Genomic DNA, 14,869 nt, shown 5'->3' with positions numbered 1-14,869 from the left:
CCTTTGTAGGGGTACAGGGCTGGGGACATTCACCCCTCACCCTCATACAAAGATGGCCTGATCAGATGTCACCTCTCTTCTGGGATGTCACACAGTGTGGGCAGCACCACTGCCCCCCGATGCTACTGAACACCAATAGAGTAGAGTAAATCTAATGAATCATTGGGATTTACCTATGTGTTGACCCAACACTGAACAACTGGTTGGATGGGTCTACTCTAGTTGGGACTAATCAACAAGATGTCAGATACATGTCTGTTACAAGCCACTCTGATCTGATCTCCAGCAAAAATTTAAGCTGCTTGCAGATAAGGCAACCAAAGTAGATCTTTTGTGATTTCTAAGACTAACAATTTCCAGTAATTCAGATTATGTTTACCAGGAAAACAAATGAACTATGAAGCAATAGCTAACTTTAAAAAAAAATGGTAAGGCTACTATTCAACCTTTTTCATTGCTAATCTATCATTCAAAGAAATGACAGTGAGATGTTTGATAAACAGTCAATTAAACGCTTAGAAAAAACTCACTGAGTCTCCAGTTGCTGGCCTGGGCTCTTTTGTCTCTGTTCAAGGACTTCTCCAAACCTAAGAGAAAGAAAACAAGAGATTGGAAGACTGTAAAGTTTTTCTTGAAAAGTTCAGAGCATGGTCTCCTACTGGAGATGTCACTAGATGTCACTAGTAAGATTGGGAATTTTCTCTATTAATCTGTAACATTGTAAATAACTCCACACTTTATGAACCAGCCACCATGTGGGTACCTCTACATTTCCTGCAGCAAACATGGAAAGCATGAGTGGTAGACATGCATCCTTAAAAATACCCATGTGTTTGCATTGGGAAGGCATGGTTCAATTTCATCTCCTATGCACATGTGATGTACCATAAACATTTAAGGAGGCTCAGCTATGGAAACACTAATGAAACGCCAGCAAAAAAAAATAAAATAGTTTTGTACAGAGCCACCCTACAGTTACTGCAGCTTAACAAATTCACTAGCACCATGTCCATATGTGATCTTTAAATAAGAATTGCCATTGACCAAAGGGGAATCAAAAGGAGCAATGCCTTTAGTAAGCTGATCCACTGTGTGTGTTTGCCAGCAGATTTGCTTATGAACAAGAAGGTATTTACTACAACCAGTTCTGGGAAAACAATCATCTCGCAGCAAATGAAATGGATACTATTCTGGCCTGCACAGCAAATTGTTAATCACATTCTAATGCTAGGGCCATCTGTCCTGTGTTCCATTATCTTCTCATTATATCCTTTACTTTCCCCCACGGCTGCTCCAGTGGAGACAATGTGATCATCCAAGTGTTCTGGAAGGCAGCATTTGACCTGCGGGGACACAACAAATCCTGACGCAAGACCTATGAAGAATCTAGTTTTGCTGTAGAACATCACAGAATAGTTTACAAATTCAATCCTTCTTTATGCAACCGGGATAACATGAATAGGCAAAATATGACCCAAGGCCTTCTAAGATGTTTTGCAGCAGCCCTTAACCCTTCCAGACTTCCTGGTGTACACTTCTCCTGCCTCCTCCAAAGGTGAACTGGCACTCCAACTTCTAAATATGTTACACACACAACACTATTTAATATTAAAAACATTGGTTTTCAAAACATGAACCTGATTGATTTTTGAGAGGCCCTCAGGACAGAAAATTGACTCATAGACTACTGCAATTGTCCACCCCTGTTTTACATATTTAACATCAGTCCTACCAGGCCAACTACTAGGGGTTGCGTGTAACTTAATGGGTTTAAGATCAACCTAGGAACAATGTCTAGGATACATACTGGCAGATAAAGAATGGAATCACATTTGGTCAGCCAAAATTATAAGATGGCATTCAGCCACAGAAGGGAAAGTTATTTAAAAGTAATTCACCATTGGTATCTGATACATACGAAATTGACTAAAATAATAATAAAAAAATCTCCATTTTGGTGCAGAGACTGTGGTCTCTTGGGTACTTATGTTAATGGTTGGAAGTCTTGGCCAGTATTACAAGAAATTTGGCTAGATGCACCAACTGATATTGGGAGAAGTTCAAATAGAACACTCACATTTGTCCACGATCTAGATCTAGGGTTGCCATAAGTGAGGACCTCCAAACCAGGACAAATGTAGGACAAATGCAGGACAACATTTTCAAATGTAGGACACATTTTTAAAAAAATGGAGGACACGCAAAAAAATTGAGGCTTTTTTAGAAATGTTAATATAAATCCATGTTTCTTAGGCATGATCAAAATGGAGGACATTTTGACATTATTCGTAGACAGATCACGGAAATGTACTTCCTTTTCTGGCCACCCCCCTCTCCCCATTCCAAACAGCACATTTGAGCATTGAACATGGCTTTATTTTAACATTGCCTCTTGCATATTTCAGGGGCTTATTCCACAACCAAACCCTTTGGTCAAGGGACTTTGGTTTTTCTTCATTTTGACTTGTTTTGTCTGTATTCCTCCCCACTAAATAAAGGAGACATGAAATGAAGTTAATGGGTACAAGTTGTTAAACAAAAAAGTCTTGTGAGACTCTGTAGGCAAGAAGTGCACCATGTTAAGAACTGCATTAAGCATACTTAGGCTGCTGCCACACTGCTTTCACTCGCATCACTCCATCCTATGGAATCCTGGGATTTGTAGTTTGTTGTGGTGCCAAGGCTGGGCTTTGAAATCTCAGGCATAAGAGAGGCAAAAGGCTTGGGCTGCATCTACACTGGAGAAATAATCTGGTTTGAGACCACTTTAACTGTCTTGCCTGAATGCTATGGAATTCTGGGAATGGTGGTTTGTTCCAGCACCACAGCAGAATGGCAGTTAACCCCTGGAAAGCTCTCTGACCAAGGTGACCAATGCCCTCACCCCAAAATGTAGGGCACCCAAGCAAAAAAAATGTAGGACATGGCCAAAAATAAAAGCTAAAAACACCCATGTACTTATAAATCCATGCTTCTTAGCCATGATCCAAATGGAGGACCTTTTGAAATTTGACAGAAGAGGACATGTCCTGGAAAAGGAGGAGGATGTCTGGTCACCTTGTCTCTGGTCCAAAACACACTGCAGAAATAAAACAATGCTGGACTGAAATGCCCAGAGTTCCTCACCAAAGCTGCATCCACACTGAGGAAATAATCCAGTTTGAGAGTGACTTAACTGTCCTGGGTTAGTGCTGGGGAATGCTGGGAATTGTAGTACACTGTGGCCCCAGAGCTATCTCTGACAGGGAGTCCCATAACCCTCCAAACGTAGTTGAACTGCAGTGTGCATCCACACTGAGGAAATGGTCCAGTTTGAGACTGCTCAGTGCTGGGGAATCCTGGGAATTGTAGTCTATTGTGGCCTCAGAGCCATGACTGACAGAGAAGTCTCAATGTCTCCCAAACACTAGCATTCCCAGGATTCCCTAGCACTGAGTTAAAGCAGTCTCAAAGTGGGTTATTATTCCTGCAGTGTGTGAGAAAGATATAAAAGCTAGGGACTGGATTCATTTGGAGGATCTCTGTGTCCAAAACACACTGCTTGGACTGCCAGGGCTCAGTGCTATGGAATCCTGGGAATTGTAGTTTATTGTGGCACCAGAGCTCTCTGACAGAGAAGGCCAAATGCCTCACAGACCCCAGAATTCCAGAGCATTGAGCTTTGGCAGTTAAAGGGGTCTCAAAGTGCAGGGGGGGGGGGGAGAGAGAAAAGCCAGGGAGTGTGAATGAGCTCTGAGAGGAGGAGGAGGAGGAGGAGGAGGAGGAGGAGGGAGGGAGCCAAGGGAAGTGGCCAGGACCACCAGAGGAGCCCCTGCTTTTCCTCATCATTGCAGCCTTCTCACTGCTGGCAAGAGGCTCTGCCCCCAGCCAGGCAACGCCTCCATTCAGTCTCCTTTTGTCAAAAGAGCTCTGGTGCCACAAGAAACTACAATTCCCAGAATCCCATAGCACTGAGCCATGGATGTTTAAGGGGGGGGTCAAACTATTTCTGCAGCCTTTTGCAACCCCAAAGCCTTCTATTATTTACCAGCAACTTGCAAGGCAAAATCTCTTCCTTCCAAGCCCTTGAAAACCAACCCAAGTGGAGGGGGGCTGATTGCTTCTTTCCCATTGGTCAGCTTTGGGAGAAATTTGCATATTACAAGGAAAGGTGTTTAGGGCCTCAAAAACGACCCTGTGATAAAGAATTACAACAATACTGAGTGCTATACATTTAAAAGATGAGGCATTTAGACTTCCAGGGAAACAGGAACGATTGATGGCCTTTTTTCTTTGCTCACTGTAACCTGAAAGTAATGCCTCTTGCAGGGTATATATACCAAGTGGGCTGGCAATAGCTCTGAGTGGCAGATGTCTTTAAGACCTGCTCTCTAGGCTTAAGTCAGGCAGGGAGGCGGGGAGGGTGGCACACAGCCATGGGGAGGGCTGGAGCTGCCTCCAGGGCCTTGCTGGGGGGGAGGTCCCGGGGGAGGGGCTAAACTGGGGTGGGACCATGTGGCCCCGCCCCAAACCGGGAAAGTCCCGCCCCCAGGCGGGATATGGCAAGCCTACCTAGATCTGTTAAATATTTTTAGTGGTCCAGATGAACTAATAACCAAGGACTTGATATTTTTCCTTTTGGTGACAGCCAGACCAGTGGTTGCTTGCAAGCAGAAGAAAGTTAAGAACCTAAACCCAAGTTTATGATATTGTAAAATCTCGAATTTAGTCTTACTACAAAATTTAACATGTCAGATTAACTACACAAATGACAACAAGACAATGATACTCTGAAAATAATTGATTCACTTTCATTAATTTTATGGATCATAAGGAGAACAGTAGAGTTGTTCCACCAACATCTCACAATGAGTTGAAGGCTTTCATGGCTGGCAACCATAGTTTTTTGTGGGTTTTTCAGGCTATGTGGCCATGTTCTAGAAGAGTTTTTTCCTGATGTTTTTGTTTCTTAACTGTTTAATTAGTTCAATTAAAATTATTAAAAATTAGTGGTGGGAGGAGATCCAGTCAAAGGCTAACGCAGCTGAAGAATTCCGGGATCTACAGTCCAAAACAAAACACACACCCAACTCTTTTTGGACTACATCTCGGAGAATCCCACACCCAAAATGGCAACTGGGTGTTGTAGTTTATAACAAGAACTCCTTCAAGCTCTGCATCAATGTGAATGAAATAATACAACCAGTAACCCCACAATGGCCTGCTTTTCACTTTTGCTTGTGTCCCATGGAAAGAAAAAGAACTTTTAACAAAAGGCTGAGGGTAATCATGTTCTGTTATTTTGGCAGGGATATCACTATAGGGTGCAAACCACATTAGATGAAAGCCCAGAGTGGGGTGAACACATGTTGGGCTGGTCGCTTATCATCTGTCTTTTTTTAAAAAAAATCCTGCCACCAGCCAGGGCAGCTCTGCAAAAGTAGAGTGGATACCCTGTTGCAGAGCATTGCATGGAAAAGGCCACCAAGGCAATCCGATGGCTTGGCCACCTGCCTGTCCATCTATCTGGGTTTTTCTGGGTCTGGTTAGCTAGGCAGGCAAGGCAGAAGGAAGGAAGAGAGGTAGGGTTGTCTGCTGTCTCACCTGGCCATCCATCCATCAAGAAGGGGGTGGGGCTGTCCACTGCCTTGCCTGTCCATCCAACTGCCCAAGGCCTTCTACAGGCAGGAGGGCAAAGCAGAAGGAGGGAAGAGTCCTGGAACCAAAACCCAACAGATACCAAGGGCCCACTGTACATAGTTGTTAGAAACAAATGTATGAGAGTAAATACATGAATGCTTTGTCTTAAAATATTTTATTTAGCACTCTAAAAGGAAACAGTTCATAAGCTATTCTTTGCTTTCCTCCCATTATTTGGGGGGAGGGGATTCAAAACAACAACAACAAAGAAGCTTGATTTCCCCTTAATTTTTCTGTTTTATTTTTTTCTGGTCCTTTAGAAGCAGCAAAATGTCCCCCTTCCCAGCAAAATCATGACATATTAACAAATTAGGACCACCACATTGTTCTGTTGTCTGGCATAGAAAATCTCACAAGCACCTCTTTTCCTGCTTTGGCTATCTTTTCATAATACCTCAGATCTGCTACCTGAGGTGGCTGTCCCACTCTAATGGTGGAGCATGTGTGTATGTGCCTTCAAGTTGCCTATCAGCATAGGGAAACCCCATTAATTTCATCAGGTGTTCTTAGGCAAGGAATACTTTAGAAGTGGTTTTGCCAGTATCTTCCTCTGAAATATAGCCTACAACACCTGCAATTCCTTGGCAGTCTTCCATCTAAGTACAATCCAGGTGCAAACCAGTGCTGAGACTGCATAGCTTCCAAAATCAGAAAAGAACTGGAGCCATTTGGGTATTTAGGCATGAAAGTTACACAACAGCTTAAAAACATTTACAGAACTTAATTAACCCATTAATGTTGATTTATTGTGGTGTACATCACAAAATGAGTGTGCTGCTAGTAACTACAGCAAGTTAGATTTTTAAAAACCTTACTAAAATGGCCTCCAGAAGTAATCAAAAGTAATGTGAAATGCTTAATCATTATTCAAAATATTACTGTCATTGATACTAAAATAATTAAAATAGCAGGCTGTTTTTTAAAACCATTTACAACAAATTATGGATATTTTTAATAAATTCCAAACAGCTATTGATGTTCCTCCTTTCTCAGCCATTTTTCATGTTGTTGTTGTCCACCTTCAAGTCAATTCTGACTTTTGGCAACCCTAGGCAACCCTATCACAGGGTTTTCTTGGCAAGATTTGTTCAGAGGGGGATTATCTTTGGCCCCTTACAGACAGGCCAAAATAAAGCTGCTTCGGGTCACTTTGGAGATATGCTGTTTAAATGATGCATGTGTCCTACGAGTCCAGAAGCCGCGCCAAAGCCATGTTCCAATCCTAAGGAATAGAGCTCAGCTTTGGCGCAGCTTCCGGACTCTTAGGACTCATGCATCATTGAAATAGCATACCTCCAAAGTGACCCGAAGCAGCTTTATTTTGGCCTGTCTGTATGGAGCCTTTGCCTTCCTCTGAGGCTGAGTGAGCCTGACTTCCCCAAGGCTATCCAATGGGTTTCCATGGCAGAGTGGGGATTCAAACCCTGGTCCCCCAGAGTCCTAGTGCAACACCAAAACCACTAGACCACACTGGCTCTCTTTTTCCTTCCCTCCTCTTTATTACTCTGACCTCTGTTTCCTGATCTCCAGTATTCAAGTTCTGCAAAACTAGATCAAGCAGGGTAACCTATGAAAAGCAAATGGATGCCTACTTGGATTTGTGTGTTTTTGTTGCAAAGCCTGACTTTTCCCAGTTGTGAAACCTAAAGTTTTTGAGCTGAATTCTGGAGCCTATCCAAATGAAAGATAGGGAGGTTTGCCATGAATCTAAACTAGTATGAGTTATAGCTAATATAACTTTTGACTATTTACAGAAAGCCCTACTAGTTGAAACTGCAGCTGTTACATGGCACCTCCTAGGTGTTACATGCCCTCTGCTACCAGAGAAAATAATCCCCACTATAGCCACGGTGTGTGTATTCAAGAGGATGGCTGCATGAGTAACCTAGTAAGCATTGTGCAGTACCCAGCTTACAATATTCAAACTGTGCAGTTAAATCTTTCAAGTCAGTTAGAACCACTGTCATTTATTACAAAAGTAACTATCAACCTTCTGTGAGTTTAATAAAAGAATTAAAATACAGGATGACTACAACACAAAGTCAACAAGCTGTTATTCTATAACAGTGCCACTTCTGCAAATTTAGAATACTTAAGTAGAGCTGTTTATTTTGCGCAATTTAGTCTACTTTGCCTAGCCATGGGCGTAGCCAAGAATGTGCCTAACAATGAAGCCCCACCCTTGACCACTGGGTATTCAGCCTTATCTTATCCTTGTACAGTTTCACTAGACTTGCCATACACACAAACACAGGATCTTGAATCTTGTACTCAACATCAAAATTAAATCCTGATACAGTTTTCATAAACTTCACTCTGCCTATAAATATTAGTATCTTAAATCAGAGAGGGAGGGAGGGGATGTGTGTGTGTGTGTGTGTGTGTATGTGTATGTGAGAGAGAGAGAGAGAGAGAGACCAACATAATCTAGAATTGACAAAAGCAAAGGGGCAGGTGCACTGCAAGTTATTATCTGATCGGCAAGCCCAACAGTTCCTGCTATTCCTGTTCTCTTGGGCCTCTACCAGGAAAACTTGCCAACTGCACTCTAAAAACATAGCAACATACATTGCAAAGACAAGTAAATACATTATAATGACATTTCTACAATAGAACATTGATAATGCAATCCATCAACAAGAGCAGTACATTAGTGTAATCTTCAAAGAATGGCAAGGAGGTTTGACAGATAGAAAGTGTGCATGTCTCAACAAAAATGCCTTTATTTTTGCAAGAACTCATTTTGATGTTTTGCTATGGACTGCTGTTCTCATATCATTTTGTTACCTTTAACTGGATCCTGATATTTTGTTGTGTGCCATGAAGGGCAACTTTGTTAAAACATACCAGTCAAATAAATAGTTTCAGACTGTAAATTCACAACAAAGCTCACTTCAACTGTAATTGCGGCTGCTCTTCACACTTTCAGTACAAATAGGTAAGTCAGCACCAAGAGGTTACCTGTCAGCTGGCTGATTTCAGCTTCTTGCTCCTCAGTTTCAGTAAGTCTCTTATTTATTTATTTTTTAAAAAGACACAACAAAATTATTCTGCTAATTAAGACCATGAACAATGCTTCCACGACATAGCATTTTCAGTGTACAGTTAAATTTCCTTCTCCATTAGCAGCACTCAAGTAACCAACTCCCTTTGAGATCTCGGCATCTCTCTGTAATGTTGAGTCCAAAACCCACTTCGCTTTGAGGTGCTTCTGCACTGTGAGGTCTGGAGACAAATTTAGCCATTGTAACAAATAAAGCATGCCAATTAAACCCAAATTAAAACTGAATTACCTGATACTGATGAAAAAAACATCAATTTTTTTTTAAAACCACAAAAACTATATAGATAACTTTGCTGGACATACAGCAAAACCCAAAATATAAATCATGTTGGTACTTTTATCAAGCCAACCAGAAGGCTTCTTCGTCAGGCAAAGAAGATAAAAATCATGCAGGGGGAGAAAAGTGAGGCAATCTAGTTAGATAAGCTGGTACATTTCAATTGGACCATACTCTGTTACAAATCACTTACATGCCGAATAGCATGCTTTCACACATGCCTACTCAGAATTAAAATCTATCAAGTTCCATGAGGCTTATTATCAAGTATAGACTTGCAGTCCAAACCATAAATCTTCATGTTAATACTACTCTGCCTTAAAGAAACTTTATCCTCTTGGTTTGTCATCACCTGAAATTTGGCAGGTGGTCACATCAGTTAGGTGGCCTTCTCAGCCACAGCATAATTGTTCTGGATCTCAGTGGTCCTCTCCAGAGATGTTTGTCTCATCCCTACCACTGTTAATGGTTCATCATCTGGCAAAACTAACACATTGCCATATGGGGAGGCTTTTGGTAGTAGACAGTAGATGGCGGAGTAAGAGTTGCTCATCTTGTGTTGTGACTGACATGGATGTAGTAAACTTCTGCTTATGTTTTTGGATGGTTTTAAATTTGGAGTTTTCTAACCAGAACATTAGAAGTATGAATATTTTTTCCCCATTAAGCAAAGGTGAAATTAAAATAAATAGTAAAACATGAAATAATAAAACTGAGTATATAACATCAGTACTTTGTTTTTCAGCACCTGTTATTTGAAAGATAAATCACCATAGGACTCTGAATCAATAAATTATTATTATTATTAACCTTTATTTATAAAGCGCTGTAAATTTACACAGCGCTGTACATAATTTTTTTAGTCAGACGGTTCCCTGCCCTCAGGCTTACAATCTAAAAAGACACGACACAAAAGGAGAAGGGAGTGGTGGTGGGGAATAAGATCAGGTCCAGCAGATCTTCTCCACCTCCGAGGCCTTGACCAAGGCAGATGGACTGGAGGAAGGGCTTGGCTTCTTGATGGATGGTTAAAAGAAATTTATTTATTTATAATTTTATTGAAATAAAATTCAAACTATTTAAAAAGAATTTTTTCACTAAAGAGTGAGAATTTCCAGGGAACAAAAGTGGTTTAACAGTGAAAAAGACTGAGAAGGTTTTAGGCTCTTTTCTTGCTGGAGGTCCTTAAACAGAGGTTTGATAGTCATCTGTCAAGCACAATATAGCTGGGCAATTTGTACACATGAAGGAAGTTTGATTATATATGATCCTTGGGGGCTTTTCCAGCAGTTCTATCATTCAGCTACCATCACTTGCAACTGTATCAGTGATATTTTCAGAACAGCAAGAAACAAGGGGAAGAGTTGATCAGCAGTAATAGCTAAGTAATTTTAGAACAGGGCAAGTAACTGTCTGCACCAAGACTGTGGGCCACTTTCTCTAGTTCAGCTCCTGAGCAGGTCATTCCAGTGCATTCCAGATGACCAAGACACTGCTTCCAATTTTGATTTACCTTCATTTTTTCCAGTTTTCATGCTTTTTCTCCAGTTTGGGGCAAACTAGAACCCCAAACCAAAGTCAAGACACCTGGAAGACCAAAGTTTGGGGACTGCTGGACCTATATATATATATATATGAACCTGGGAGGTTTAACTATTTTTTTCCTGGATTCATTCTTGAAGAAAGTGGTAGTAAAGAGCCACCATGATATAGTGGTGGCAGTGCTTGACTACAACCCTGGAGATCAGGGTTCGAACCTCCGCTCAATCATGGAAACCCACTGGGTGACTCAGCAAGTCACATTTTCTCATTCTTGGAGAAAGGCAAAGGCAACCCCACTTTAAACAGATCTTGCTAAGAAAACCCTGTGATAGGATCAGTTTAAAGCCACCATAAATTGGAAATGACGTGAAGGCATACAACAATAATAATGAAAGTGGTGAGCCAAGTTCATCATCCAGAATTCTCCATTTCCACAGGAAATTTGTTATCTCTAGATATTCAAATCTTACTTTATCTTAATTTGGGAAGGCTCAGAAGAGTAAAGCATACTTGGAAGAACTCTGAAATTCCACTTTCAAATACTGACTTGATTATAAATTCAATGGAGCCACTTTGGTTCTCATGGCTGTAGATGTCCTGTAAAAATGGGCTCAAAGACTTGGACTATTGTACTGATTTTTTTTAAAAAAAAATACACAGTGAAGCCTAAGAGAATTTGTGTCAAAGAGTGTATTACTCTATGTGTTAAGTATAGTAGTTGCTGCTACTCAAAGTTAGAAGACAACAGTGTCTTGACCTAGCATAAGCTTTCTGAGATACATTCTCAGGGAGAGAGCAATAGCAATGGCCAGTACATTTCTATACCGCTTATCAGTGCACTTAAACACTGCTTAAGCAGTTTACAAAGTGTGAGCTAACTGCCCTCAACAAACTGGGTACTCATTTCAGTGACCTCAGAAGGATGCTAGGCTGAGTCGACCCTGAGCCCCTGCCTGGGATTGAACTCACAATCTTGTGGTTTGTGAGTGAGTGGCTGCAGTACAGGCATTTAACCACCAGGGCAGAGAGGAAGACAGGTCTTCAGCTTACTCTATTAATTTTAAAATTAAGAAAAGGTAATAATAATACTATAATTATTAATTAATAAATAATAATACTATAATACTATATTATTATCCAATACATAGTATGTATAATGTGCATTCATCTATTTTCCCCATGAATATTAATAACAAAAGTAAGACTCTATTATTACTCAGAATTTAAATGCAAGAATCAACATAACATTAACTACAGTATGGATATCCACCATAAATAGATATTATTATCATACATAATACATTATATTATTATTGTACATAACCGAACTCCAGCAAGAATATTGCCATGCAACTATTGCCTTACATCTCCCCATGGCAGAGATACAACCAAACTACTGTTATATTATCGCAGATCTCATGAGAGACCAGCAACCCGCCATCATAAGGTACTCCATTACTAGCTTCAGGCCCATTAAATGAGGTTGCATCACTCATGGCTTTTTCCAATGCCTCTGGTTGTAATTTTAGTGAGACTAAATTATACATCACCATACCTTCTTTTTTAAAAGGCATTTGGTAAATGGGTTATTTCCTATCATACCTATGCCCAGCATAACTGGTTTGTCATGCTACTGGTATTTTTTAAATTCTCTTGGATCTCAGAACCCCATACCAGGATGGTTGATTCCCAATTAATATAATCTGGACCTACGGTGCTATCCTTAATCTACCCCAACCTCAAATCGTCTTTATAGTGCCGTGAGGGTATACAGCTGTTTAGGTGTGAGCTCCTAGAAATAACCTGTTTGAAAATTGTGGTGAACTGCTGAGAAAGCCAGTTATTCCTGCCTTTCAACTCAAGGAACCACATGCCTATCAGTAGTAGGACAAAGTACAGAGTCCATTGGAGGAATCTCCATTAGAGCAGGCTTGCTTTAGACTTGGGCTATTTTGAAAATATCCTGTAATGTTTTTCTAAAAGGGAAGGACACTAGGTCACATTTGTTTCTCAGTGGAATTTCCCCACAAGGTGGAAACAGACTTGGAGATTATCTTGGTCTAAAAGTCAGTGATGATTGGTGGCCCCCATGTCACTGGGGCAATCAATCTACTCGGGGTTTTCGTTTGAAAACTTATCCAAGATGCAGAACCTGTTTTGAGGTAAAAGTTCAGCAATTTGTATAGTTCTTTTAAAGTTAAAAAAAACAACCCTCAGAGCTGTCTGCAAAGCTGTCCACTATATGGGATGGGGGGCAGCCTTTACTCTGAGTGAGGGGAGATGGCAGATCATAGAAAGAATAGTTACTGCAAGCTAGACAAATATATTCTGATCTATGGATGTGGCCCTCCTCGGTCTCTCACCTGGGGAAGGACACAGGACATAGCCTTCTCTACTGTGGCACCCCATTTGTAGAGTTCTCTGCCCTTGGAAGCTTGACTGGCATTGCCAAGCTAAACCACGACTTTTTATTAAAAGCTAATTGATCCCGCCCCCCACCAAATATACATGTACATGGATTTAAGCTGCTTTAGTATGTGAAATTGTAGAATTACTGTTCATCTATTTAATATTTATAGTTTACAATTTTATATTGTTTCCAAGTGATTTGATGTGTACACTGCCTGGAGGTAAAGGGTGGGACATAAATATTTTAATTTTTTAAAAAATCTGATGGATGGAAGAAATGTATATGAATGTACAGTTAGCAAGAGGACGGTTTTATTTAGTTCCTCCCTAGACCTAAAAGTACAAGTCAGAGAAATCACCAAGCAATCCAATGGCAATCCAATTCCCTTCCAAAGGGACGAATGGGATCTGAAATTAGTTTGGAGACTATTGCAACCCTCTGCCAACCAGACACATGAATCAATTTTTACACATGCACTTAATTCCTTTTTCTCTTAATGTTCTTAATTTCCTAATTTTTTTTTTAAAAAAGTTCTTTCCATAAAATTTATGAAAATTTTGCAAATTTTGGAAAGTTCATATTTAAAAAGTGAACCATAAGCCTCAATTATGTAGTCACATTCAACAGGTAGAGCTACTTCCAGCATGGAGATGATCATTGTTGTGCCTAGTTGCCATCTAACAGTTACAAAAGAAGAGCCTCTGAGATGGGAAAAAAGAGACAGAGCGCGCCATCCAAATTCACATCACACATATGGCTGAAAACACAGGGACCACAACTCAGATTTTTCTACAGTGGATATTGAAACACTTCTGCTTGCATGGACGAAACTTGTCAGTTTCATTTTCTCTCACATTATTTTTTTAAAAAAACTTCAAATGTATCCTGTTCAGTGTATAGAGAAATTTACCAGTTTTGAAACAAAACCCGGCAAACTTATGAAGTTCTCAACCATGCCAAAAAGCCACCATTATCAGCATAATATTTAATGTGCCCTAGTCATCTCCTAGCTCCAGGCCTCCATAAGCATGTACATTTTCTCATATGTACTGACAGGTAGTTCTTAGCATCCCCGCCTCCTTTCCTGTACAAACATAATAATTTGTTGTTCCCTGCCTGGACCCTCAGGGAGAGGTGGATAAGAAATAAATATTTATTATTGTTGTTGAAGGGAAAACCATATTCATAAGAACCAAAACACTAAAACTTACTCCCTACCCTCCCAAAACTGCATGCCGGCTGGCGGGGGGGAGGGGGGAGTATGTCTCATTTGATACAAGAATCTCTTCCCTCATCTCCATGTAAGTTTAATATTATCAGGCAAAGCGACTTCGAGTGGAGATTGGGGTCTCCATCTTCCTTTGGCTGTATTTTCAGCAATATGACAACAGTTTTAACAGTTTGTGGGAGTTTGTGAAAGAGATTAAAGGCTCTTTCTATCACCCTTCTCCAGCTCATCAGACCAGGAGAAAGAGCAACTCTTTCATCATATGCACCTGCAATTAAAACTACAGCAGATTATCTTCAAATGCTACTGTGCTTAGTAGACATCTCCCTTCAGCCACTATTCCCCTTGACAGAAACTTTGGCGGGATATAAACCGCCATATAGTACGTATAGGATACGTACTAGGGTTAGGAAGGGGCGGTGCTTCCGCACCCCCCTAACCCTAGTACGTATCCTATACGTACAAGATGGCGGCGCCCCTTCCACATGGGCGCCGCCATCTTTACGTATCGGACGCTGAGCGTCCGGACGTGTCTCAGCCTTTATGACGTAGTGAGTGCGCCCCTGGCGCCTCGCTACGTCACAAACGCGACTGAAAAAGAAGCTCCATTTTGGAGCTTCTTTTTCGGTCCGCGCGGGAGCCGCGCCGTCTGAAGGCTCCGGCTCCCCC

The 14,869-nt window shown here is 40.9% G+C and overlaps 1 protein-coding gene across 6 annotated transcripts in view; it reads right to left on the bottom strand.

Annotated features, from left to right (window-relative positions):
* The window catches only part of LOC149315762 (uncharacterized), a 259,568-nt gene that overhangs the window by 224,819 nt on the left and 19,880 nt on the right, over positions 1-14,869 (bottom strand). For all 6 annotated transcript variants that reach the window (XM_089514032.1, XM_089514029.1, XM_089514027.1 and 3 more), the window contains exon 2: positions 531-587. The gene's annotated coding sequence lies outside the window, so the exon portion shown is untranslated. The remainder of the gene's footprint in view (positions 1-530; positions 588-14,869) is intronic.

Source organism: Sceloporus occidentalis, unplaced genomic scaffold (genome assembly GCF_023333645.1).
Source record: "Sceloporus occidentalis isolate IW3139 unplaced genomic scaffold, rSceOcc1.0.p SCAF_3, whole genome shotgun sequence".
Taxonomy (NCBI): Eukaryota; Metazoa; Chordata; class Lepidosauria; order Squamata; family Phrynosomatidae; genus Sceloporus; species Sceloporus occidentalis.
Note: the sequence above shows the minus strand (reverse complement) of the source record. Positions and strands in the feature narration are given on the sequence as shown.